The 24,167-nt window shown below is 37.6% G+C and overlaps 1 protein-coding gene and 1 non-coding gene across 2 annotated transcripts in view; one reads left to right on the plus strand and one right to left on the minus strand.

Moving 5' to 3' along the window:
- Nucleotides 1-2,616: 2,616 nt before the first annotated feature.
- ATP7A (ATPase copper transporting alpha) overlaps nt 2,617-24,167 on the plus strand; it is a 142,219-nt gene continuing 120,668 nt past the window's right edge. The window contains exon 1 of the mRNA XM_068532484.1: nt 2,617-2,821. The gene's annotated coding sequence lies outside the window, so the exon portion shown is untranslated. The remainder of the gene's footprint in view (nt 2,822-24,167) is intronic.
- Nucleotides 9,386-9,458, minus strand: TRNAV-CAC (transfer RNA valine (anticodon CAC)). Its single transcript has one exon. It is a non-coding gene; the product is annotated as a tRNA-Val (tRNA).

Below are 24,167 nucleotides of genomic sequence, written 5' to 3' on the forward strand. Positions count from 1 at the left end.
ACTTTCCCCCCTTGGTGTCCATACGTTTGTTCTCTACATCTGTGTCTCTATTTCTGCCCTGCAAACCAGTTCATCTGTACAATTTTTCTAGGTCTAAGTGTTTTATTTTTTTCATGTGATGCATTTATTTTTTTCATGCTATTGTAAATGGGATTTTTAATTAATTTCCTTTTCAGACAGTTCATTGTTAATATGTAGAAATGCAACTGGTTTTTATATGTTGATTTTGTATCCTGCAACTGTACTGAATTAGGGTGCCAAAAATACACAATGGGGAATGGATAGTCTCTTTAACAAATGATGTTGGAAAACTAGGTAGCCACATACAAAAGAATGAAATTGGGCCTTTATCTTACAGCACACACAAAAATCAACTCAAAATGGATTAAAGACTTAAATGTAAGACTTGAAACTATAAAACTCCTAGAAGAAAACATAGGGGAAAAACTTCATGACATTGGTCTTGACAATGATTTCATGGATATGACACCAAAAGCATACGTAACAAAAGCAAAAATAAACAAGTGGGACTACATCAAACTAAAAGGTTTCCACACACCAAAGGAAACAACAGAGTGAAAAGGCAATCTAAGGAATAGGAGAAAATATTTGCAAACTATATATCTTATAAGGGGTTATGTTCCCCAAAATATAAAGAATTCCCACAACTCCACAGTAAAAGTAATAACTCAATTTAAAAATGGGCTAAGGGGGCTTCCCTGGTGGCACAGTGGTTAGGAATCCACCTGCCAATGTAGGGGACACGGGTTCGAGCCCTCGTCCGGGGAGATCCCACATGCAGCGGAGCAACTAAGCCCATGTGCCACAACTACTGAGCCCGCGCGCCTAGAGCCTGTGCTCCGCAACAAGAGAAGCCACCGCAGTGAGAAGCCTGCGCACCTCAACAAAGAGTAGCCCCCGCTCGCTGCAACTAGGGAAAGCCCGCGCACAGCAACAAAGACCCAATGCAGCCAAAAATAAATAAATAAAAAAAAATGGGCTAAGGACTTGATTAGACATTTCTTAAAGATATACAAATGGCAAACATATATGAAAAGATAATCACTAATCATCAGGTAAAAGCAAATCAAAACCACAATATCACCTCAAACATGTTAGAATGGTTATGAACAACAACAACAAAAAAGCAAGTGTTGGCAAAGATGTGGAGAAATTGGTACTCTTGTACACTGTTGGTGCAGCTGCTAAGGAAAACAGTATGCAAGTTCTTCAAAAAATTAAAAATAGAACTACCATATGATTCAGCAATCCCACTTCTGGGTACTTATCCAAAAGAACTGAAGAGACATTAGCACTCCCATGATCACTGCAGCACTATTCATAACAGCCGGGGTGTGGAAAGCACCTAAATGTCCATCAACAGACAAATGGCTAACGAATGCGTATATACATACAGTGCAATGTTATTCAGCCTAAAAAAGAAGGAAATCCTGCAGCATGTGGCAACATAGATGAACTTTTAGAACATTATGCTAACTGAAATAAGCTAGTCATAGAATGACATATACTGCATGGTTCCACTTAGATGAGGTATCTAAAATAGTCAAACTCATAGAAGCAGAGAATAGAATGGTGGTTGCCAGGGGCAGAGGGTAGGGGGAAATGGGGAGTTGCTAACCAATGGGTATAAGGTTTCAGTTATGCAAGATGAATAAGTTCTAGACATCTGCTGTACAATCTGCCAGGGAATAAAGTAGCTTTTCCTTGAATGCTAACAATCATGTAAGTTCACTAGTTTCCTCAAAAGGAAATGGTGTGCTCTGCTTCCGTTTCTGGTTTTGCTCCAGTGTTTGGGTTTTCTCCGTGGCCGCCTAAGACGAACCAATTCTTCGGGAAAGCAAAACCCAAGGCTCCGCCGCCCAGCTTGACTGACTGCATTGGTACGGTGGACAGCAGGGCAGAATCCACTGACAAGATTTGTCGGCTGGATGCTGAGCTGGGACAGACCCCTCAGTGTCCCCCGCATCTGTTTTGCAGAAAAGCTTTAGCCTCCTGGGCCTTCCAAGTTTACCTAAGATGTGGTATTCTCACTCAGAACCTAATGTCACTCCTCCAAGCCTCAGCCACCGATTTGTTTTTAAACTTTTGATGCACATCTGTTCACCTTTCTGTTGGAGAAACACGGAAGTGAAGCAAAGCGAATTCCATTTTGCGCGAATGAGCGCGGTTTCCCACGACCTCACCGGAGAGCGCGCAGAGATCATTTTTCAATTGAGGGATGAGGGTAAATTCATCTGGAGTCAGGCTACACAGTCTAACAGGGGCACGTTAATGTCATGCTGTGAGAGGCTGAACTATCCAGAAGAAGATTTATAAGTAGGTCTAAGGTACTTCTTGGCTTCAGGTTAGGAAACTGCAGATTTTGGTGGGGGTTTTTTTGTTTTGTCTTTGGTGAGCGGGAAAGAGGGCTCTCTGCAGCGCCAAAAAGAAAGACTTTCGCTGGCGGCTGTGTATCAGGCCAGGCGCAGAAGGGAGCGGGAGAAGCTTGACTCTAGTCTGGGCGTTTCCCCTTTCACGTGACGCGTCCTCCACCGCCTCGCCGGCTGCTTCCGGCCGGGGCATCACCCGGAAGTGGGGGGGGGAAGGTGGGGTAAAAGCGGCGGCCGGGCAGCTCGGGGAAGAAGCGGAGGGAGGAGTTGGCGACACCGCGGCCGTCGCGGTCGCCGCCGCCGTCGCCGCCATCGCCGCCGCGGCTACTGTGACTTCTCCTGGTGTGTGAGATCGGAGCCTACGCGCCTGGATTTGTCGCCGCCACCGGCTGCGTAGCTCCGGAGGTTTAACCATAGGACAGAAAAAACAGGTAAGTCCTATGTCGGCTTCCCGTCGTCCCCTTCTACAGGAGGGGTGTTCTGTACTGTCAGTCTGTACTACCGAGTGTGGCGAGAAGGTGATTTTAATCTGGGGGAGTTTCCAGACTCTCACTGCTTCACAACCAAGGTATTCACTACACTCTTGTTTTACCTCCTCTAACAAGGGATAGAGGAGGGAAGATTGGGTCCTGACCCCTGTCGCTTTCTTGTCCCCTCCTGAGGAAGTGTCCTGATCATCCATAGCCCATGTTACCTAATTAATTGAAGGTACAAGAAGGTCTGTGCCCGGTTTTGGAGGTCACATGGACTGATCACCATTATTAATGAAATAATGTAAAGAAATTAGATATTTTGCTTCTTGTCTCGCTCTGGGAGCATGAAGTAAACTGAGAGAGCACTCTTGTTTCCATTTCATTTTGTTTATCCTGACCCCTTCCCAGTAAAGTTACTCTCCATCCTTGTTGCACCCTGTGGCATCTTTGTCTTTGACACTTTTTGTTGTAGACGTTGAAGTTATTTATCCTAAGCACCGGCAACTCTTTCATCGTTTCTCAGGTTAATATTATTCAGCATCTGGTTTTTGTTTTAATTACATCCTCTTCATCTACAGTGGTATGACTTTGTATTGAGACTTAAGATGTGCAGAACATTGAATTAGGTGATATTGAGTTGTGGGGGGCGGTAAGGTGTATACACAAGAAATAAGATGAAGTCCCTAGCCTCAAGAGAGTTTGCATTCAAGTTGAGTTCAGTTATGAAGACAATGGATTCTAGCAGCCCCACTTACTGAATAACTACATTGCTTATCTCATCCTTTTTAAAGGATATTTTGAACTGAGATTTTATTTTTTAATCTTTCAAACTTTCTTGTTTCTACAGTCATGACATGAGAGGGTTTTTTCCTTTTTGTACTGAAGGGTCTCACAATGTAGTTCCGGAAAGACAGATACACCCTTTTAATCTCAGTAATGTATATTAGAAACAGAAAGTGTTATGAGAGTGTAGGGAAGGGAGCTTTTGAGCTGGGCCTTGAAAAATGGATAGGATTTAGCTTTGCAGGAATGGAGGTGGGGGACGACAGCCCAGGTACATGAAATAATGTGAGCAAAGGCTTGGGGGGGCTGGAAAGATGCGTCCAGCAATACATTGTACATCAACATCTTTAACACAGCCACATCTTCCAAAATGTCACTGTTTAAAAGGAAAAAATATAGAATTCAAAACTGGTAAGCTTACAACCATATCCGACTACCCTCCAGCCAATAAAAAAGCTTATATATAGGAAGAAAACCCATGAAGTGACAAAAGCAGTGTTAATGTGTGAGATTTAATTCTGATGTAAACTCAAATGTAAAAGAGAAAAAGTAAAGCTTGCTATATTTTAATTCTGATTGAGTGTCGTGTCTTAAATATAATTTGGAATCTTTTTTAAAAAATTGCTGGGAATGAATAACAACACTGTCTGAAGTCAGAAGGCGTTCCAGTTTTTCCCCAAGGAATTTCTGTATTTCCTTGTCTCCTCCAAAATGATTTCTCTACTGGCCTTCTTAACCTGATAGAAACTATTTTTTTACAATCATAGTCTTAGAAAGATCTTGATTCTTGACCTTTAGGTAGCGTTAGATTAAACACTAATTCCTCCAAAGGATAGGTTAACAGCCCTGGTCTCTAATGCAGAAGGTTGTTTTTCTTTGAAAAATGCATGCAGAAGTGGTAAAATTTGTTTGAAAATGAGAGTGAGAGAGCAAGCAAAAATAACCCTAACTAACATACCACAACCTTTACTTCTTGGAGGGATCTAAGGCAACACATTCCTTTTTATAAATTCCTCGTTATAACTGCTTTTATCTACATATTTAAAAATGCTTGGCAAACTTTAATCAAGACTTTTGACATCCCAATGAGTGAAAATAATTTTCTTTCACCAGTTGGGAAAGTAAATTGTGAGGAGAGGTTTGTCTGACATGATACAGGCACTGACATAAATGAGAATAATATTTGGGAGTTTTGTCTCAAAATTCCTTCTACTTATCTTTGTTAAAGGGAAGTTCAGCTTTTAAAGGTTTTACAGTTTTGTTTTTAAACAGAAATCTTTCTTAGGACATAAATCACAGTGAGGGTGGGGGGTGGGAGAGGCAGGCGACAGTTGGCCTATTTCAGTTCAGTCTATTGTCCCAGCAACCATGTGTTTCATTTATAAATCACAGTATTCAGGTTGATTTCACGTGATATAACTTGCTTACTTACTTGCTGAGATAGTATAGCAGAAATAGTGTCACAATACTTTTAGAATGTGTTCCATTAAAGTGAAAGGGTAGGATGTTTCTGGTTTCATAAATATGTTTCTAGTTTCTCCAGCACTATTAGAAAATTATTTCCTGGGACTTCCCTGGTGGCGCAGTGATTAAGAATCTGCCTGCCAATGCAGGGGACACAGGTTCGAGCCCTGGTCCGGGAAGATCCCACATGCCAAGGAGCAACTAAACCCGTGAGCCACAACTACTGAGCCTGTGCTCTAGAGCCCGTGAGCCACAACTACTGAGCCCACGTGCCACAACTACTGAAGCCCATGCGCCTAAGCCTGTGTTCCGCAACAAGAGAAGCCACCGCAATGAGAAGCCGGCGCACCACAATGAAGAGTAGCCCCTGCTCCCTGCAACTAGAGAAAGCCGGCGCGCAGCAACGAAAACCGAATGCAGCCAAAAATAAATTAAAAAAAAAAAGAAAAAAAATTGATTTCCTCATCTTTGTGGGCTCATATTTGTGTGGGATATTGGTAGATTACATCAATTTTCACAGATACTTCTATCCTTGAAGGAAATGAGGATAAAATGAGCCAATTAGCTGTGCTTTGGCCTGTGTTTTCCATCTATATTTATAATTATATAGCTATGGCTGAAGGATTAAATTTTTTTTACCTATTTTTACTTTATAATTCTCTAGTGTAGAAGTCCACTTTTCCAGACCTATAATCAGGAGAACATTTTAACAATTTACTAATTGGAATAAATGGGTTATTCCACATCTTAGGGAAATTGTTTTAGGCTGACCATTTACCTTAGTTGATTTTGTTTGTAAAAAAGTTCAAGTGTTTTGTTTTATGTTCTAGTAATTGCTCCTGATCTGCTTGTGCATTTGATGTCACAACCAAAGCAGATAGGGAACGAATAATACTGGAGTTACTTCCTTCCCCTACTCCCACCTGAGTTTGCAGAACACTGTATATTTCTTGTAATTTTGGAGAAGTGGTTTCTGATCTCTTGAACGTTCACCTGAAGCGTGCTACCCGCCACTCAGGAGAGGAGGGCATTAAAGGGGCTTCTGTTAAGACCTGAAACAGTGTCAACAGAGGTTGAAGAACAGAGAGGAAGAATTCCACAGCAGAGAGCCCGCTAAACAAAATTCTCAAGACTACTTAGGATAAATTTGTAGCTGATCTCTGGGGTCATGAGGATACTTAAGAGGGAACAGGGGAGGGGCAAGATAGGGGTATGAGATAAAGAGCTACAAACTACTATGTATGAAATAAATAAGCTACAAGGATATTTTGTACAACTCAAGGAATATAGCCAATATTTCATAATAACTATAAGGGAATATAACCTTTAAAAATTGTAACACCTGAAACCTATATAATATTGTAAATCAACTATACCTCAATTAAAAAAAAGATTGCTTAAGGGTTTGTCCACTGTGTTTATTATAAAACTAACCCGTGAATTCCTGTTTCTTAACTTTAGGGCAAATGGTAAGTCATGGGATTTTGAATCTTACTTTTTTTGGAGGGGGGTTGCACATAAGTAAAGGAGACTGGAACTGTTCCTTTGTCTGGTATGAAAAAAATAAATCTGGTACTTTGTCTATTGTTTGCAGTTTGGTAAGTGTTGACATATTCTTTCATAGGGCCAAATTTTATTCCTAGACCTAGCAAGTGGCTAAACTGAGATTTAAAGCCAGTCAGTCTGGCTTCAGAACCTATGCTCTTATCTAACATAAAGGAAGTGTATTTTTTAAAAAAATACATAGACATTTGAGCAAAATTAGGTCTATTGGAATTAAGTTCCTTGTTTGTCCTAAAGAGGGAAACACTCATTTATTTTATTTGAAAGTATGAAAGAGCAAATTGATTTGATGATTAAAAATTAAAGTATCATTACCTCAAAATTTCCTTGGTACTTTCAAATGAAGTTCAAAAGTAAAGACCATAGTTTTGTTTTTAGCTAATTACATTTTTTAGCGATAAGCTAAATGACCTAATACTTAAAATGGTATTAGTCTTATTTGTATTCTCAGAGTCTTCCAGGAAAAGAAATGGACTATGTGTTTTTTTCATCTTTACAATAAACACATCTTTGAACTTGGCCAGACTTCGATATTTATAACATGCTTAGAACTTAAACTGTACTAAGAGAACATATAATAAAAGTTAATAAGCAAGCATAAATTGGGACATTGCTGGTTACATTTTCTGGATTATTGGATATTATTCTCTTGATATTTTGAAGGCATAACGTCACCATTGTATTGTGATCTACTGTTTTGGGGAGGCAGTTTAATATAGGGTTAAGAGTGGGGCCTCAGGCCCACACTGCCTGGGTTAGAACCCCAGCTCCTCTGTTTACTGCTTATATGACCCTGAGCTGGTCTCTTTCCTTTTGTGCCTCTGTTCCTTCAGATTTCCAAAATGGCAGCAATAACGGTGGGATTTCAATGAATTAATACATGTAAAGCCCTAAGAGCAGTGTGTAGTATGTAGTGATTCACAATTTTTAAAGGTTATACTCTATTTATGGTTATTATAAAGTATTGGCTATATTCCTTGAGTTGTACAATATATCCTTGTAGCTTATTTATTTCATACATAGTAGTTTGTAGCTCTTAATCCCCTACCTCTATGTTGCCCCTCCCCCCTTCCCTCTCCCCACTGGTAACCACTAGTTTGTTCTCTATATCTGTGAGTCTGTTTCTGTTTTGTTATATTCACTAGTTTGTTGTAATTTTTAGATTCCACATATAAGTGATATAATACAGTATGTATCTTTCTCTGATTATTTCACCAAGCATAATACCCTCCAAGTCCATCCATGTTGTTGCAAATGACAAAATTTCATTCTTTTGTATGGCTGAGTAATGTTCCATTGTGTGTGTGTGTGTGTGTGTACACCACATCTTTATCCATTCCTCTGTTGATGGACACTTAGGTTGCTACCATATCTTGGCAATTGTAAATAATGGTGCTGTGAACTTTGGGGTGCATATATCTTTTCGAATGTATTTTTGTTCTTAGTAGATATATACCCAGTAATGGAAGTGCTGGGTCATATGGTAGTTCTATTTTTAGTTTTTTGAGCTGCCTCGATAACGTTTTCCACAGTGTATTCAGCTTTTTAAAATTGCGGCATATGTATTGGTGATTAAAAGCACAGACTCTAGACTATGCTTGGGTTCAAATTTTGATTGTGTCCCTTAATAGCTGTGTGACCCTGGGAACGTTTCTTTCCCTCTCTGTGTCTCAATTTCATTATCTGTAAAATGGAGGTAATAATAGTACATATCCCATTGGGTTGTGAAGATTAAAATAGTAAAAAGTATTAGGTATTATTATATATTAATATTTACTGACATAGAAAAATGTTCATTATAGTGTTGTTGATCAATAATCAATAAACATTCTATAATAGGAAGAGAGTTTTATTTGATCCAAACTGAGGGCTATAGCCCAGAGACAGCCTCTCAGATGACTCTGAGGAGCTGCTCCAGAGAAGCATCGTTTTCAGCATGGTTTTATATCTTGTCAGAATAAAGAACATCAAACAAATCAGGGATACATTCCTTCAAGGTTTCAAAAAAAAAAAAACCCAAAAAACCAGAACAGATCAGCATGTACACAACTAGTCAGTATGGCATTGGCACCTGGAAAGGAGGCTTATCATTGAATGAGTACCAGCATTGACGTCCAGGAAGGGAAGCATTTAATCTTTATTTTTAACATGGACATTCTTTACTTCCGGTCAGTGTGCTCTTTTCTTTAATAATCAAAGCAGATGTACAGTGTATGTTTGATAGGCCACAAACAGGCTGTTTTAGTTAACATAAAATTCGAGTTAAATCATATATAAGCCAGAATGACTTCCCCATACCTCGATATGTGGACATTTCTTTCATCAGTGTTGAATGAAAAGGAGCATGTTATAAAACAGAATAGCATATCATTTTTATTTAAAATGTGTGCTTATACATACATACACATAACCTCCTAAACTTACACGTACACACACGTATACATCCCTACCTCAAAATTTTAACATTAGTTGTTTCTTGTTGGTGGACTGATTTATTGTTTATTTTTATATTTGCTTGTCTATATTTTCTCTTTTTATCCAGTTGATATTTATTTCTTATTTTTTTTAAAAAAATTATTTATTTTGGCTGCGCCTGGTCTTAGTTGTGACGTGTGGACTCTTAGTTGTGGCATGCGGACTTCTTAGTTGAGGCATGCAGGCTCTTAGTTGTGGCATGCAAACTCTTAGGTGTGGCATGCATGCAGGATCTAGTTCCCTGACCAGGGATCGAACCCAGGCCCCCTGCATTGTGAATGCGGAGTCTTACCCATTGGACCACCAGGGAAGTCCCTTCCTTATATTTTAAAGGAAGGAAAAAGACACAATTAAAGCATCTCTTCTGTGAAGTCTTCACTGAACTCCCTTCCTTCATCTCTGAGCCCCTTGAAAGCAGAGCCCATGTCATATTCATTCACCTTTGTATCCCCAGCTGGGCCTAGCACAGAACCTAAAAAGATACTGGGCACTTAGCAATGTTTGTAAGGTTAAGAGGAGATGGAATTATGTGACAAGCACTTTACATATGTTATCTGATATACTCCTTTTAACAGTCCCATGAGTAAGAGTTATCTGTATTTTTCTGATGAGGAAACTGAGTGTCAGAGAGATCAAACAATTTGCTGGAGGTCACAGAGCTAATAAATAACAGAATTTGGATTCAAGTCCAAGTCTGTCTGATGCCAAAGATGTATGTCCAGTTAATGAATTGCCTAATGAATATACCTGTTGTCTTCAAAAAATCTATTTATATATATATATATATATATTTTTTTTTTGGCTGCATCGGGTCTTAGTTGCGGCATGCGGGCTCTTTGTTGCGGTGCACAGGCTTCTCTCTAGTTGTGCATGGGTTCCAGAACACGTGGGCTCTGTTGTTGTGGCACACGGGCTCTCTAGTTGTGGCGCATGGGCTTAGTTGCCCCGTGGCATGTGGGATCTTAGTTCCCCGACCAGGGATTGAACCTGCGTCCCCTGCATTGGAAGGCGGATTCTTAACCACTGGACCACCAGGGGAGTCCCTCCAATGAAATAATTTTTGAAAGATTTCTTTGTAAACAGAAATGTGCTATATGAATGTAAAGTTATGTTATTCTTATTTCCTGCTATAATCCTACCTGCACCCTCGATTCTGACTTGGAAAACCTGCTTTCCTGCTCCCATGTAAGACTTTTTCCTCTCTATTCAACTGGTGCTTTAGTTCTCCATATATGTCTTTTTATATTGCCCAAGTTCTACCCACTTTTTAGGAACTTGGCTTATAATTATGATATGAAGCTTTTCGGATTAATCCAGCCGTTTCCATCAAACTCAGTATTGGGTGTGCATGTTGAAGAGACTGATTTGCGAGTATCTAGCCAGGTATTTGTTTCGTACCAAAGTATGGCAGTATCATCTTTGAACATAGATACTTATACTTTTCCTAATTTGATCTGTTCATCTTTCTCTGTGCTGTGTTCAACTTTAATGTTCCACATTCATAGCCATACCTTTTTCAAAAGGAGGTGTTGTCAGAATTAGTTTTTAGCTGAAAGATGTTAGTAAGTTCAGTCTGTGTCTTATGTATATGTATGTGTGTGTTTGTGCACATGAACCCTTGATCAGAAGTAGAAAAAAAGGGCAGGTAAGGCAAGAGAAGGAGTGCTTTAATAATTTATTTCAAAGACCCAACAGAATACACTAAACCAAAATTTAAGATTTAGTTATAGCTTGACTCCCCATGGGTTTTTAAGAATTAAGAAGGTGAACCCCCTTTAAATTATTAACTAACTGAAGGGAAGCATCCACTTTGTGAAAACTGCATGTTTAAAATGGGGAAAAATAGCTCTTTGTAGTAAAGAATATTTTTTTACTCTACCAGAACCAACTTTCTAAAGATTTCAGCCTATTTTATTTTATTTTTTGAACATAAAGCACTCAATTAATTATTATTATTTACAAAATTTTTATTTTATATTGGAGTAGAGTTGATTAAAAATGTTGTGTTAGTTTCAGGTGTACAACAAAGTGATTCAGTTATACATATACATGTATCTATTCTTTTTCAAATTCTTTTCCTATTTAGGTTATTACATAGTATTAAGCAGAGTTCCCTGTGCTGTACAGTAGGTCCTTGTTGGTTATCTATTTTTAATATAGCAGCGTGTACATGTCAGTCCCAAACTCCCAATCTATCCCATGCCTCAACCCTTCCCCCCTGGTAGCCATAAGTTCATTCTCTAAGTCTGTGAGTCTGTTTCTGTTTTGTAAATCAGTTCATTTGTATCATTTCTTTTTAGATTCTGCATGTAAGCGATATCATACGATATTTCTCTTTCTCTGACTTCACTCAGTATGACAATCTCTAGGTCCATCCATGTTGCTGCAAATGGCATTATTTCATTCTTATTATGTGTACCACATCTTCTTTATCCATTGCTCTGTCGATGGACATTTAGGTTGTTTCCATGTCTAGGCTATTGTAAACAGCACTGCAAAGAACATTGGCGTGCATGTATCCTTTTGAACCATGTTTTTCTTCAGATATATGCCCAGGAGTGGGATTGCAGGATCATATGGTAGCTCTATTTTTAGTTTTTTAAGGAACCTCCGTACTGTTCTCCATAGTGGCTGTACCAATTTACATTCCCACCAACAATGTAGGAGGGTTCCCTTTTCTCCACACCCTCTCCAGCATTTATTGTTTGTAGACTTTTTGATGATGGCCGTTCTGACTGGTGTGAAGTGATACCTCATTTTAGTTTTGATTTGCATTTCTCTAATAATAATTAGCGATGTTGAACATCTTTTCCTGTGCCTCTTCGCCATCCGTATGTCTTTTTTGGAGAAAAGTCTATGTAGGTCTTCTGCCCATTTTTTGATTGGATTGTTTGTTTTTTTGATATTGAGCTTCCTGAGCTGTTTGTAAATTTTGGAGATTAATCCCTTTTCTGCAGCATCATTTGCAAATATTTTGGCCTATTCTGTGGGTTGTCTTTTTTCTTTTTTTAAATATTTATTTATTTATTTGGCTGCATCGGGTCTTAGTTGTGGCATACAAGATCTCCATTTCGACATGCGGGATCTTTCGTTACGGCGTGTAGGCTCTTCATTAGGTGCACGGGCTTCTCTCTAGTTGTGGCTTGCAGGCTCCAGAGTGCACGGGATCAGTAGTTGTGGCACGTGGGCTCTCTAGTTGTGGTGTGTGGGCTCTGTAGTTGTGGTGCACGGGCTCCAGAGCACCTGGGCTCTCTAGTTGTGGTGCACGGGCTCTAGAGCATGCGGGCTCAGTAGTTGTGGCATGTGGGTTTAGTCGCCCCACGGCATGTGGGATCTTAGTTCACCGACCAGGGATCAAACCCACATCCCCTGCATTGGGAGGCAGATTCTTAACCACTGGACCACCAGGGAAGTCCCTGTGGGTTGTCTTTTCATTTTGTTTATGGTTTCCTTTGCTGTGCAAAAGCTTTTGAGTTTAAGTCCCATTTGTTTACTTTTGTTTTTATTTCCCTTACTCTAGGAGATGGATCGAAAAAGATATTGCTGCGATATATGTTAAAGAGTATTCTGCCTATGTTTTCCTCTAAGAGCTTTATGGTATCTGGTCTTATATTTAGGTCTTTAATCCATTTTGAGTTTATTTTTGTGCATGGTGTTAGGGAATGTTCTAATTTCATTCTTTTACATGTAGCTGTCCGGTTTTCCCAGCACCACTTATTGAAGAGACTGTCTTTTCTCCACTGTATAGTCATTGCCTCCTTTGTCATAGATTAGGTGACCATAGGTGTGTGGGTTTACATCTGGGCTTTCTATCCTGTTCCATTGATCTATATTTCTGTTTTTGTGCCAGTACCATAATGTTTTGATGACTGAAGATTTGTAGTGTAGTCTGAAGTCAAGGAGCCTTATTCCTCCAGCTCTGTTTTTCTTTCTCATGATTGCTTTGGCTATTCGGGGTTTTTGTGTCTCCATATAAATTTAAGATTTTTTTGTTCTATTTCTGTGAAAAATGCCATTGATAATTTGATAGGGATTGCATTGAATCTGTAGATTGCCTCAGGTAGTATAGTCATTTTGATAATATTGATTCTTCGTATCCAAGAACATGGTATATCTTTTCATCTCTTTGTGTCATCTTCGATTTCTTTCATCAGCATCTTATAGTTTTGGGGGTATAGGTCTTTTGTCTCCTTAGGTAGGTTTATTCCTAGGTATTTTATTCTTTTTGATGCAATGGTAAATGGGATTATTTCTTGAATTTCTCAGCCTATTTTAGAGTCTTTGTTTTGTGAGATGACAAAGTTCATCCTAGTGCTCCCTATCAAAGCACAGAATCACAGAACTAAGGAATGAATTCTGAAAAAAAATTCTTCTTCACAATCGTAATGAATTTGCACTTCAAATTCTAAAAATAGTAACTATTGTTGATGGCTATTTGTCTTGATTTCTGTTCAACAACTGTACATTGAGTTTAAAATAACATTTTTTCTCAGCAATTCAGTGGATTTGATATAGCCATCAGTATTAGGGCTTCTGCTTGTGATAACAAAGCACTTGAAAATTGCCAATTAAAAACTCTTAAGGTTGTGAAGTGATGTAGGCCTTCTCTGAATTTGTTCTCATTCATCTATATAAAAATACCTGGCTAAACAGTTGTCCTTGACAATTTTGAATTGCTAGTTCCTTTTTATAAACTGAACTCCCATACATTTCCAGTACATGATTTTTCATCCTTATCTATTCTGATAGTGATTCAACTTTGAACAAGAGGAACGTTATCATATTTTCACCTTTGTTAACCAAAGTCTGTAAAACAGGACATTAAAGGAATTGAGAAGTTGGGTGTGGGTGGGGATATAGATCTGGGCTATCTTTATGGAGTATTTGATTACTTCATGCTGAAAATTGTTCTTTAGACCTTGATTTGATAAAAAGAAAATTCATGAGAAATATGGACGTTAGGAAAAGTCAAAATATTCTGAAAAATGGATGTGTATTTTTTTTTAGGTTTTAGTTATACCACATGAATGTTTCAACTATAAAAATTAAGACAAAATACTTTTTCTATCAACATGTTAGCTACTTTAAAAAAAAAAGTACTGGCACAATTGATTATATTCTTACCTGATGATAGGGGAGATATCTTTGCTTAATCAGCAAAGTGGGTCACCAAGCTATACCACATATGCTGAGTATTACAGTATCCTCCAACATGAGTTGAATGCTGGCGTGTATGGGGTTGGTGGTATAAATCTACTTGGCACCTTTTTGGTTTGGCTGATTAAATAGTGTTAATGAAGACAGAGTTATAGACTTCATCTCTGTGGGAGGCATTTGTCCTTTGGAGTCATTAGCTATACCTCTAACTCTGCTGCACAGTTTTCTGAATGCAGTCTGTTAGTTAAGAGGGAGGGTAGTCCAGAGAAAAAATATCTCAGTAAAAAACCATCATCAATGGATAAAGCAGCAGTGGTATATATATACAATGGAACATTACTCAGCCATAAAAAAGAATGAAATTTTGCCATTTGCAGCAACATGGATGGACTTGGAGGGCATTATACTAAGTGAAATACGTCAGAGAAAGACAGTTACTGTATGATATCACTTATATGTGGAATCTAAAAAATACAACAAACTAGTAAATATAAAAAAACAGAAACAGACTCACAGACATAGAGAACAAACTAGTGGTTACCAGTGAGTGGGAGGGGCAATATAAGGGTGGGGGAGTGGGAGGTACAAACTATTGGGTGTAAGATCTGCTCAAGGATGTATTGTACAACATGAGGAATATAGCCAATATTTTGTAATAACTGTAATTGGAAAGTAACCTTTAAAATTTGTATAAAAATTTAAAAATTAAAAAAATATATATTTTGGTTAAAACCAAAAAAACAAAAACCCCATTATCAATGCCAAAGCCCTTGTTCTGCTTATAGAAGAGTCTATAATATCCAGGCTTTCAAAGACATCATACATATTTTCATTGTATCACTTAACAGTGGAGGCTGCACTTAGAAACTTATTCCTTTGGATTTCTGGAATATTCTACTCATAATGTCTCTCCGGTTTCAACTCTAGATCCCTTTTTGCCTTTATCTCCAGACTCTTTTGTCTCAAAACTTTTCGGTCTCAGAGAACCAAAGGAAAACCTTGGCTCACTATATACATTTGTAGAAAGTAATAGAGCTTTTTTTTTTTTTTCCATCTCTGTAAAGTGATCTTAACAAATGCCTCTAGAGTTATAGATTTTTGGTTTTGGAATTAAAACGTAACAACTGTGGGGGGTTTAATAGGATCTTCTATATTGAGTAGAGAAGTTTTAGGTGAGCCTCTGGGAATCCCATGAAATTGCCTCCAAGTGCAACCCATGGTCTTTTGTGATCTATAGTACCTTTTATTGATCATCGTTGAGAAATGAGGCATTTTGCAGAAGTTAATTTTCCAGATAGCTGAAGTCTACCCTTTAAATATCATTATAAAAGTAATACATGGGGTTAAACATGGTCAGCTGACTGCACATGTTTAGCTCTTGTCCTTCTCACACTCCACTAATATGTCAGTAAACAACTTTTAAAAGGCTTAAACTTGCAAGGACAAATAGAACAGGAGAGGGACATCAGCACAGGTGTGGTTTGAACACATCATTGGAAGGTAGGAAGCAGAGGAAGGGGGGGCCCTGCCTGCAGAAGGATATCAATGAGAAGGGAGTTCTTTTATCACACAGTACTCATGAGAGGCTTAGAACTTGAAGGTAAGTGGTTTTTCCTAAAAGGTAAGGAGGTGATCCAGGGCTAAAAATAAGGGAAATGTTTTAAAAACTGACAGAATGGGGTTGGACCCCTCAGGTCTCTTCCATTTTCTGCTGCAGTAAGGTGATCCACCTGCCTGCCCCCCACCCCCACCTGCCCTGGGTGGTAGGAGACCAGGAGGAGAGTCTCTGGACTAAGTGAACCTGAAAGGCTCTGAGCTCTCAGATGATGGGCAGAGTGGAGGACACTGAAACACAGGGCTGAGAACAGGGTGATTGAGTGGAAGGCTGCAGACTGAATGGTCTGCCCCTTCCCCTCACCTTACTCCAAACATAGTGTCCTGGTATATGCTTCCCAGGCAGGAGATTGGAGAATTCTTCTCTTGAAAAACAAATGACCCTAGAGAAAGGAATTCCAGACACTAACATGTCAGTGTTCTACAGTGAAAAAGACAGCTAGCTGCTAAAAGCATGGGCTCTAGAACTAGACTTCTTGAGTTTGAATTCAGGCTTAGCTACTTACTAGCTACGTGACCTTGCTAAAGTTACTTAACCTATTTGTGCCTCTGTGTTCCCATCTGTAAGATGGGGGTAATTGTAGTGTTTACCTCAAGGTTGTTGTAAGGGTTAAATTAGTTAATACATGCAAAGTACTACTCATAGTAACCACTCAATAAATGTTAGCTGCAGAAAGAGGTGGTACCCAGGGACTTCTCTAGCTGCCAAAGGTAGTTCTAGAATTTAGATGATATCCCATGGTGACCAGTGCCCTTTTTTACTTAGGGTGGAAGATGGGTTTGGAACAGAGGCTTTAACCCCACAGAAGGTACCTTACCCTAGTCTCTCTCCCTCATCCCCAACTCTTTCTTTTAGGAACACTTTTGAGCTATAAGGCTGGCTCAGCATTGAGCTCTTCTAATTCATTTATTCGGTAAATGTTTATTGGGTGCCTGCTCTATGCCAAGGACTGTTCAAGCTGCTGGAGCGACAGCAGTGAAGTAGGTCGATAATAATAGTAGCATTTACTGAGTGCTTATTGTGTGCTAGGTTTTGCTAAGTGCTTTATATAAAGTCATTTAATTCTCATAATGACCCTATGAAACAGATGCTATTACTATTCCTGTCTTACAGATAAGGAAACTGAGGCAGAGAGCTTCAGTAATATGCCCAAGGTCACACAGCTAGGAAGCCGCAGAGATTGGAATCATATCCAGTCAGTCTGGCTCTCGAGTCTGTCTTTTTAACCGTTAGGCCTCCCTACTCTCATGGAGCTTACATTTTGGAAGGAGAAGACACTAAATAAGTAAACAGAGAAAATAGATATCAAATAGCAATAAGTGGTAATGATGAAATATAAAACAAGAAGATTGTGATCCAGAGGGACTGGCAGAGGGTAGCTTTTGACGAAGTGGTCTATGTTTATGAGCATCAGATGAGATAAGTTACAGTTCTCTAAGAATTGATTACTTAGAGTACTGCTGTCTCTGCAGATTTGCAAAATGCTCTTGCCATGATTTGATTCCTAATGCTACTTACACATTTTAATATTGCTAATAAAAAACAATAGCAGTTCATGTGCACTGATGGCTTACTGTGCATGGGACTATACTAAGCAATTTGCATAGATTGCCTCATTTTAACCTCATAGTAATGTTATAATTATTCTTATTTTCAGCCATGGAAAACTGAAGCTTAAAGAGAAAAAGTGACAGGCCCAGGGCTTAAAATGTGGCAAGTAGCAGAGCTAGGATTAAAACTAAGGTAGCCTGATTCCAGAGCTATTGTTCTTAAATACTTACCATTTTATAGATGAAGTGATATGTCCAAGGTAACTCTTTTTTATAAACAAGAATAGCTAAGTTTTATAGAGATTCAAAATACTATTCTAAGCATTACTGGGTCTTCACAATAACAAAGAGGCTTATGCATATTTTGGAGCTTTGAGATAGGATAAGTAACGCATTTTGAGTGAATGAGCTTCTAGTGCTATATGATTTTATCACCCCCAAATTGAAAATTTTATTCACATGAATTAATATGCATGTTATTTCAGCACAAAGCCAGAGCCAGGGTTTGACACCAAGCCATTTGACTTGAGGTGTAGAGGTGTTACCCACTCCACTGCAAGGTAAAAGATAGCATATAGCTTATCTTGCTTCAATGTACGTTGGGAAATCAATCTAGTGAAATTACATTTAACAATCCCCAAGGAATGTTTGTTAAATTATTTGTAATTTCCTAAAACTTTTATATATCTCAAAATAAAAGCTGAATAGAGAGAGTTTTTCTTCATGGATTTGGAAACAGTGTAAGGGAATGGTCTGGAGTGAGAGCTCTCGGGTCAGATTGTCTGGTGGTTTTCTCTCATCTTCACTCCTTGATTTACTGACTCAAACATGAACTTGAACAGGCAACTTTGCCCTCTAAGCCTCAGTTCCCTTAATTGTGAAAGAAGCATAGTATAGTTTCTTCCTTATAAGTATGAAGACTAAATGAGACAACCTTTCTATAAAATGCTGGGCAATGTCCCTTTTGGCTGGCTACCTCTCATCTTGGAAATGGACCCTCATTCATCATCCAAGGGTCCAAAGTGAAGCTTTGGCTCCATTACCTTGGTTTCACTGCTGCCAAACAGTGTCTGTGAGCTTTAGAACAGAGACTTTCCTGACATATTGTTGCTCGATGGCAGTTTTTTCTTTTTATTATGGTAAAATTATATAACAAAACTTAACATTTTTAAGTGTACAGTTTGGTGACATTAAGTACATTCACACTGTCATGCAACCAACCATCACCACCGTCCATCTCTGGAACTTTTTTTATCTTCCCAAGCTAAAACTCTGTACCCATTAAACAGAATTGATGGCAGTTTTTATTTGTTCTCAGCTTTATGTCCGAGGCTGCTAGTTAGGAGAAATGTTACTCTATATAAGGAAAGACATAAACAAAGAAATGTGATTAAAAATCTGTATTATCCCCAAAGCATAATCCATAAATGAAAAAATGGATACATGGACTTTATTAAAATCAAAAACTTTTGTTCTGTGAAGCAAAATGAAAAGTCAAGTCACAGACTGGGATAAAATATTTGCAAAAAATTATATCCAGAATAAAATTTTAAAACCCTTAAATATCAACAATGAGAAAATAAACAATCCAATGGGCAAAAGATCTGAATAGACACTTCACCTAGAAGATACACAAATAGCAAATAAAGGAAATGCAAATTAGGCAGATGCAAATTAAAACCATTAGAGAAATGCAAATTAAAACCACAGTGGTGATTGTAACCAATGTACCAATCTGATTCAGGATGTTGATAGTGGGGGAGGTTGTATGTGGGGGCGAAAGGAGTAAATGGGAAATCTCTGTACTTTTCATTCAGTTTTGCTCTGAATCTAAAAATGCTCTGAGAAGTAAAGTAAAAAAAAAAAATCACAATGAGATACTATGATGCAGCTATTAGAATGTCAAAACAAAAAACCGGCAATACCAAATGTTAGCAAGACAGAGCAACTGGAACTTTCATACATTGCTGGTGGGAATGAAAAATGGTATAGCCACTTTGGAAGACAGTTTGTTAGTTTCCTACAAAATTAAACATATTTTTACCATATTACTCAGCAATCTTACTTCTAGGTATCTATCCAAGAGAAATAAAACTTATGTTCGTACAAAAACCTGTTACATGAATATTTATAGCAGCATTATTCAGCGTTAATCACCCCAAATTGGAAACAACCCAGTTATTTCAACTGATGGATAAACAGATTGTTGTATATCCACACTGTGGAATATTACTTTATGACAAAAAAAGGAACTACCTGTTGATTCATGCAATAACATAGGTGAATCTTAAAATGCATTTAGCTAAGTGAAAGAAGCCAGACTTAAAAAGGCTACATAATGTATGATTCCATTTATATGACAATCTGAAAAAGCAAAACTATAGGAAGGGAAGGAGATCAGTGGGTGCCAGGGTTTGGGCGTGTAGGGAAGTTTTAGTTTATAAAGGAGCAGCACGAGGGAAGTTTGGAAGTAATGGGATGGTTCTCTCTCCCTCCCACCCCTGCCCTTTCTTGCCAGCTCTCACCAAATTAATAGACATGCTGTTGGTTAGTGTTAATATTTGTTCTGATCTGTCAGCTCTCACAGGCAGAAATAAAGGGAACGAATTATCCTTTTAAGACCTATATTATCAACTTGGTAGCATATAAAGTGCAATTCAATTAATGAAAGTAAATGTAACTTTATTAACTCTCGTATCATGTGGAAAGTCATAGAAATGCCCTTTTCAGTTAAAAATGGGGAATCATATATTAACAAAACAAAACAAACAAAAAAGCCTTTTCACTTTACTGGAATTTGCTGGTCATACCAGAAAAAGTTTTACTACTGATAGGTCATTCAGTAGACAGTTTGTGCAAGTTAATGATAAATTTTGGGAGCATAATCTCTACTTGAACTTCTTGGACTCTTACAGAAAAGCATTTATCTTGCACTCTAGGCAGCTGAAGATGGAAGGTGCTAACAAGAGATAAGTACTTTTCTTTCAAAAGTATCCTGAAATTTTAAATGTTATAGAGAACAAGATTTTAACATACATTTTCAGAAGGCTCATTCAGTTTTAGTGCCTCTTTTTCTAATAAACTTAAATCTTCTCATAAACATCAGGTATCATATGACCCTTGTGAAACAGCTTGCTAGAACTACACGTATCCCAGGATTCTAACAGGATTGGATTAACCAAAGTGGAATTTGAACTTTTTTGAGGAATATACATAGGCAGCAAGCTGAATTGTCTAATTCCTAGGATTTATGTGTTTGATCCCACATGGGTTGCCAGTCACTCTCTTTCAGTAAACAACATATTCACTGTAGAAAACTTCATAAAGTATAGCAAAACATCATAACACTGTCAGAATTACTACTCTCCAAGATAACTTTATATAGTCTTCCAAACTTTTTCCTATGCAAACATACACACTTTCGTCTGTCTGTGTCTCCTTCGAAAACAAAAAAAAGACTTATTCAGTATATTATTGACTGTCTTTGTATGTCATCATTTATTTTACCAATCCTCATTTTTTGAGTGATTTAACTTGTATCCACTCTTTTTGTGATGAATATTCTTGTGTTTATATCTTTGATTGTCTCTCCATTTATTTCCTTACAATATATTCCTGAAAGCAGTACTGCCAGGTCAGGGAGTGGTAGTTGTTTTAAGCTTATTTTTTTATAGCAAAAGTAATATATATGTTCATAGTAATAAACAGTCACAAGGTACAAAAATTACAATGCTCAGAATCCCAGCCCCTCCTCAGAGAAAGTATTAGAACTTTCTTGTGTATTCTTCTAGAAATTTTCAGTGCATTTTCAAGCCTATGTAATACCTATCTCTTTTTTTTTTTTCTCTTTACACGCATGGGATTATACTATACATATACTATTTTGCACCTTGAAATTTTCATTGAACATATCTTGTACATCTTGTATGAAGAAATATAGACATACCTCATTTTATAAAATGGTTGTATGATGTTTCATTGTGTGGATATGCTGTGGTTTATTTAATTAGTTCCTTTTTGATTAGCATTTAGGTTGTTTTCAGTTCTGTGCTATAATAAACAGTGCTTCAATGAATATCCTTGTATATGTATCTTTATGAGCCTGTCTTCTAGATAAAATTCCTAGAAGTGGAATTGCTAGATCAAAGGGCCTGTACATTCTAAATTTTGGTAAATAGTGCCAAACTGCCCTCCAGAAAAGTTGTACACATTTATACTTTCACTAACAGCATATAAAAGTGTTTAGTACTTTTAGAGACTTTTGATATATACTACCAAATTGTCCTCCAGAAAAATATCATTTCATGCTTCCACTAGCAGTGTAGGAGTGTCAGTCTAACCACACTTACAACAGATACGGTTAAGATTCTTTTTAAGCTTTGTCAGTCTGTTATGTGATTGCCCTTTTATGTTTATGTCCCGTGACTAGTGAGACTTTTTTGACCATTTCTGTTTCTTTGTTTGTGAGTTGCCTGTTTATTTCCATTGTGCATTTTTCTTTTGGGTGTTCACCTTTTTATTACAGATATGGAAGAGGCCTTTGCCTGTCATATATATTGCTAGTCCTCTTTTACAGTTTTTTAAATCTTTTATCAGTTTGTATTCTTTCCCTATACAGAAGCTTTTGATTTTTTATGTATCATGCTTAGAAAGGCCTTCTCTATCCCAAAATTATACTCACTATTGCTTATGCTTTCTTCCAGTACCTTTTGTACTTTATATATATATATTTTTAAAATTAATTAATTAGTTTCATTTTTGGCTGCATTGGGTCTTCGTTGCTGTGCGTGGGCCTTCTCTAGCTGTGGCGAACAGGCGCCACTCATCGTTGCGGAGCACAGGCTCTAGGCGTGCAGGCTTCAATAGTTGTGGCACGCGGGCTCAGTAGTTGTGGCTCGTGGGCTCCAGGGCACAGGCTCAGTAGTTACAGTGCACGGGCTCAGCTGCTCCGCGGCATGTGGGATCTTCCCGGACCAGAGATTGAACCCGTGTCCCCTGCACTGGCAGGCGATTCTTAACCACTGTGCCACCAGGGAAGTCCCCATACTTTATATTTAAATCCTTAATTCATATAGAATTTGTTTTAGTTTAAGTATATTATACAGGGAACTAACTTTTATTTTTTTTTTTCAAAATGAGTAACTGGTTGTCCCAAAGCCATTTGTTAAGTGAACCACTGTCTCCTCACCTACTTGAAATGCTGTCACTATTTTATGTATAGTGATATAGAGAGTTGTGTATATATAGACACCCTCCTTATCACTCTTTCAAAATTTGTGTGTCCTCAAATATTTATTTTTTCACGTGAACCTTAGGATCATTGTGTCAGGTTCTCCCTACCTCAAAATTCCACTGACTCTATTAAATTTATAGACTAATTTGGGTAGAATTAACCTCTTTTAACAATATCTTCCTACACATTTCTTATTAAGTTTATTACTGAGTATTTAAAATATTTTTTTTCAGGGAGGTGTAGTGTGCTATATGAATGGGATGTTTTACCATTCTATTTTCTAGTTGATTATTGTCAGTGTATAAGCAATTGATTTTGATATATTTAACTGCCAGTCTTATTAAACTCACTAATATCTGTCTGTAGTAACTCAACCTTAATAAACTCTGTAGTTAGAGTGGAATTTCAGGAAAGCAAACATCTCACCTAATACACATAAATTTTCTATAAAACGTATAAATTTATATAAACATCTCTGCTTATTTTACTTGCTTTTTTCATTAGATCCAAATAACAACTCTATGATATAGGTTAAGTAGCTATTCATTCCCATATTATTTAGGACTGTGTTTATCGATGTATATAGTCTCTGTCTTTACTGCATTAGAATCTTCAGAGGTATTTGTTAAAAATGCAGATTCTTTGATATCATTTCTCTCCTAATGAATAAGATCTTTGGGTGTAGAGCTTGCAAATCCAGAATTTAAAAATTCTTCCCTAGATAATTCTTAAGTACATTGAAGTTTGGGAACCATTGGAGCAAAAACTGTGGCTCTGAGAGCAATTAAATGACTTTCCCAAGTTCATGTAGGTAATTTTTTCTTGGCCACAGGTTTCCTGACTCCAGGTCTAGTGTTCACCACATGTCTGTGTGTTCTGTCTGTGTGATTCCTAAAATAATAATAAAGTTTTCATTTGTATCCTTATGATATAATTCAGGAATAAGTTATTTTCACTTCTTTCCAGTTGTGTTAAAAGTTCTGTTGACTGGACATGAGAACTAGCATCACATGCTCTCTAAACTAAATATAAAATAGCTTTATATTAGATACCTTAAAGGTTATGAGACTATTAGAATAAATTACTATATTCCTTTGCTTATTAATTAAGTATATTGCACTAAGAGAATTTGTTTCTCTGGGAACAATGTCAACCTATAAGTCTCAGGATGGAAATGATGTGACAGGGTAGAGATCCAGGTCTTTCAGCCTTTTGAGTAGAAAGAATGGTCAGAAAAGTGATTTATCAGTTTTACCATTTTTAGGCAGGTTGAAATGACTGTAATGTTTTAGTTAACAAGGCAGTATAACCTCTAAAGTTATTTTGCCCAAGACAGATTTATTGGTGTTATATGTTGTTGTTGAGCCTAAAAAAAGAAAGAGATTCTCTCAAAATCAAACTACCATATTATCTCCTAATGTCGAAATTTTCATTTAATATGCAACCCTCTGTAACTGCTCATTC

This window comes from Eschrichtius robustus, chromosome X (assembly GCF_028021215.1).
Source record: "Eschrichtius robustus isolate mEscRob2 chromosome X, mEscRob2.pri, whole genome shotgun sequence".
Taxonomy (NCBI): Eukaryota; Metazoa; Chordata; class Mammalia; order Artiodactyla; family Eschrichtiidae; genus Eschrichtius; species Eschrichtius robustus.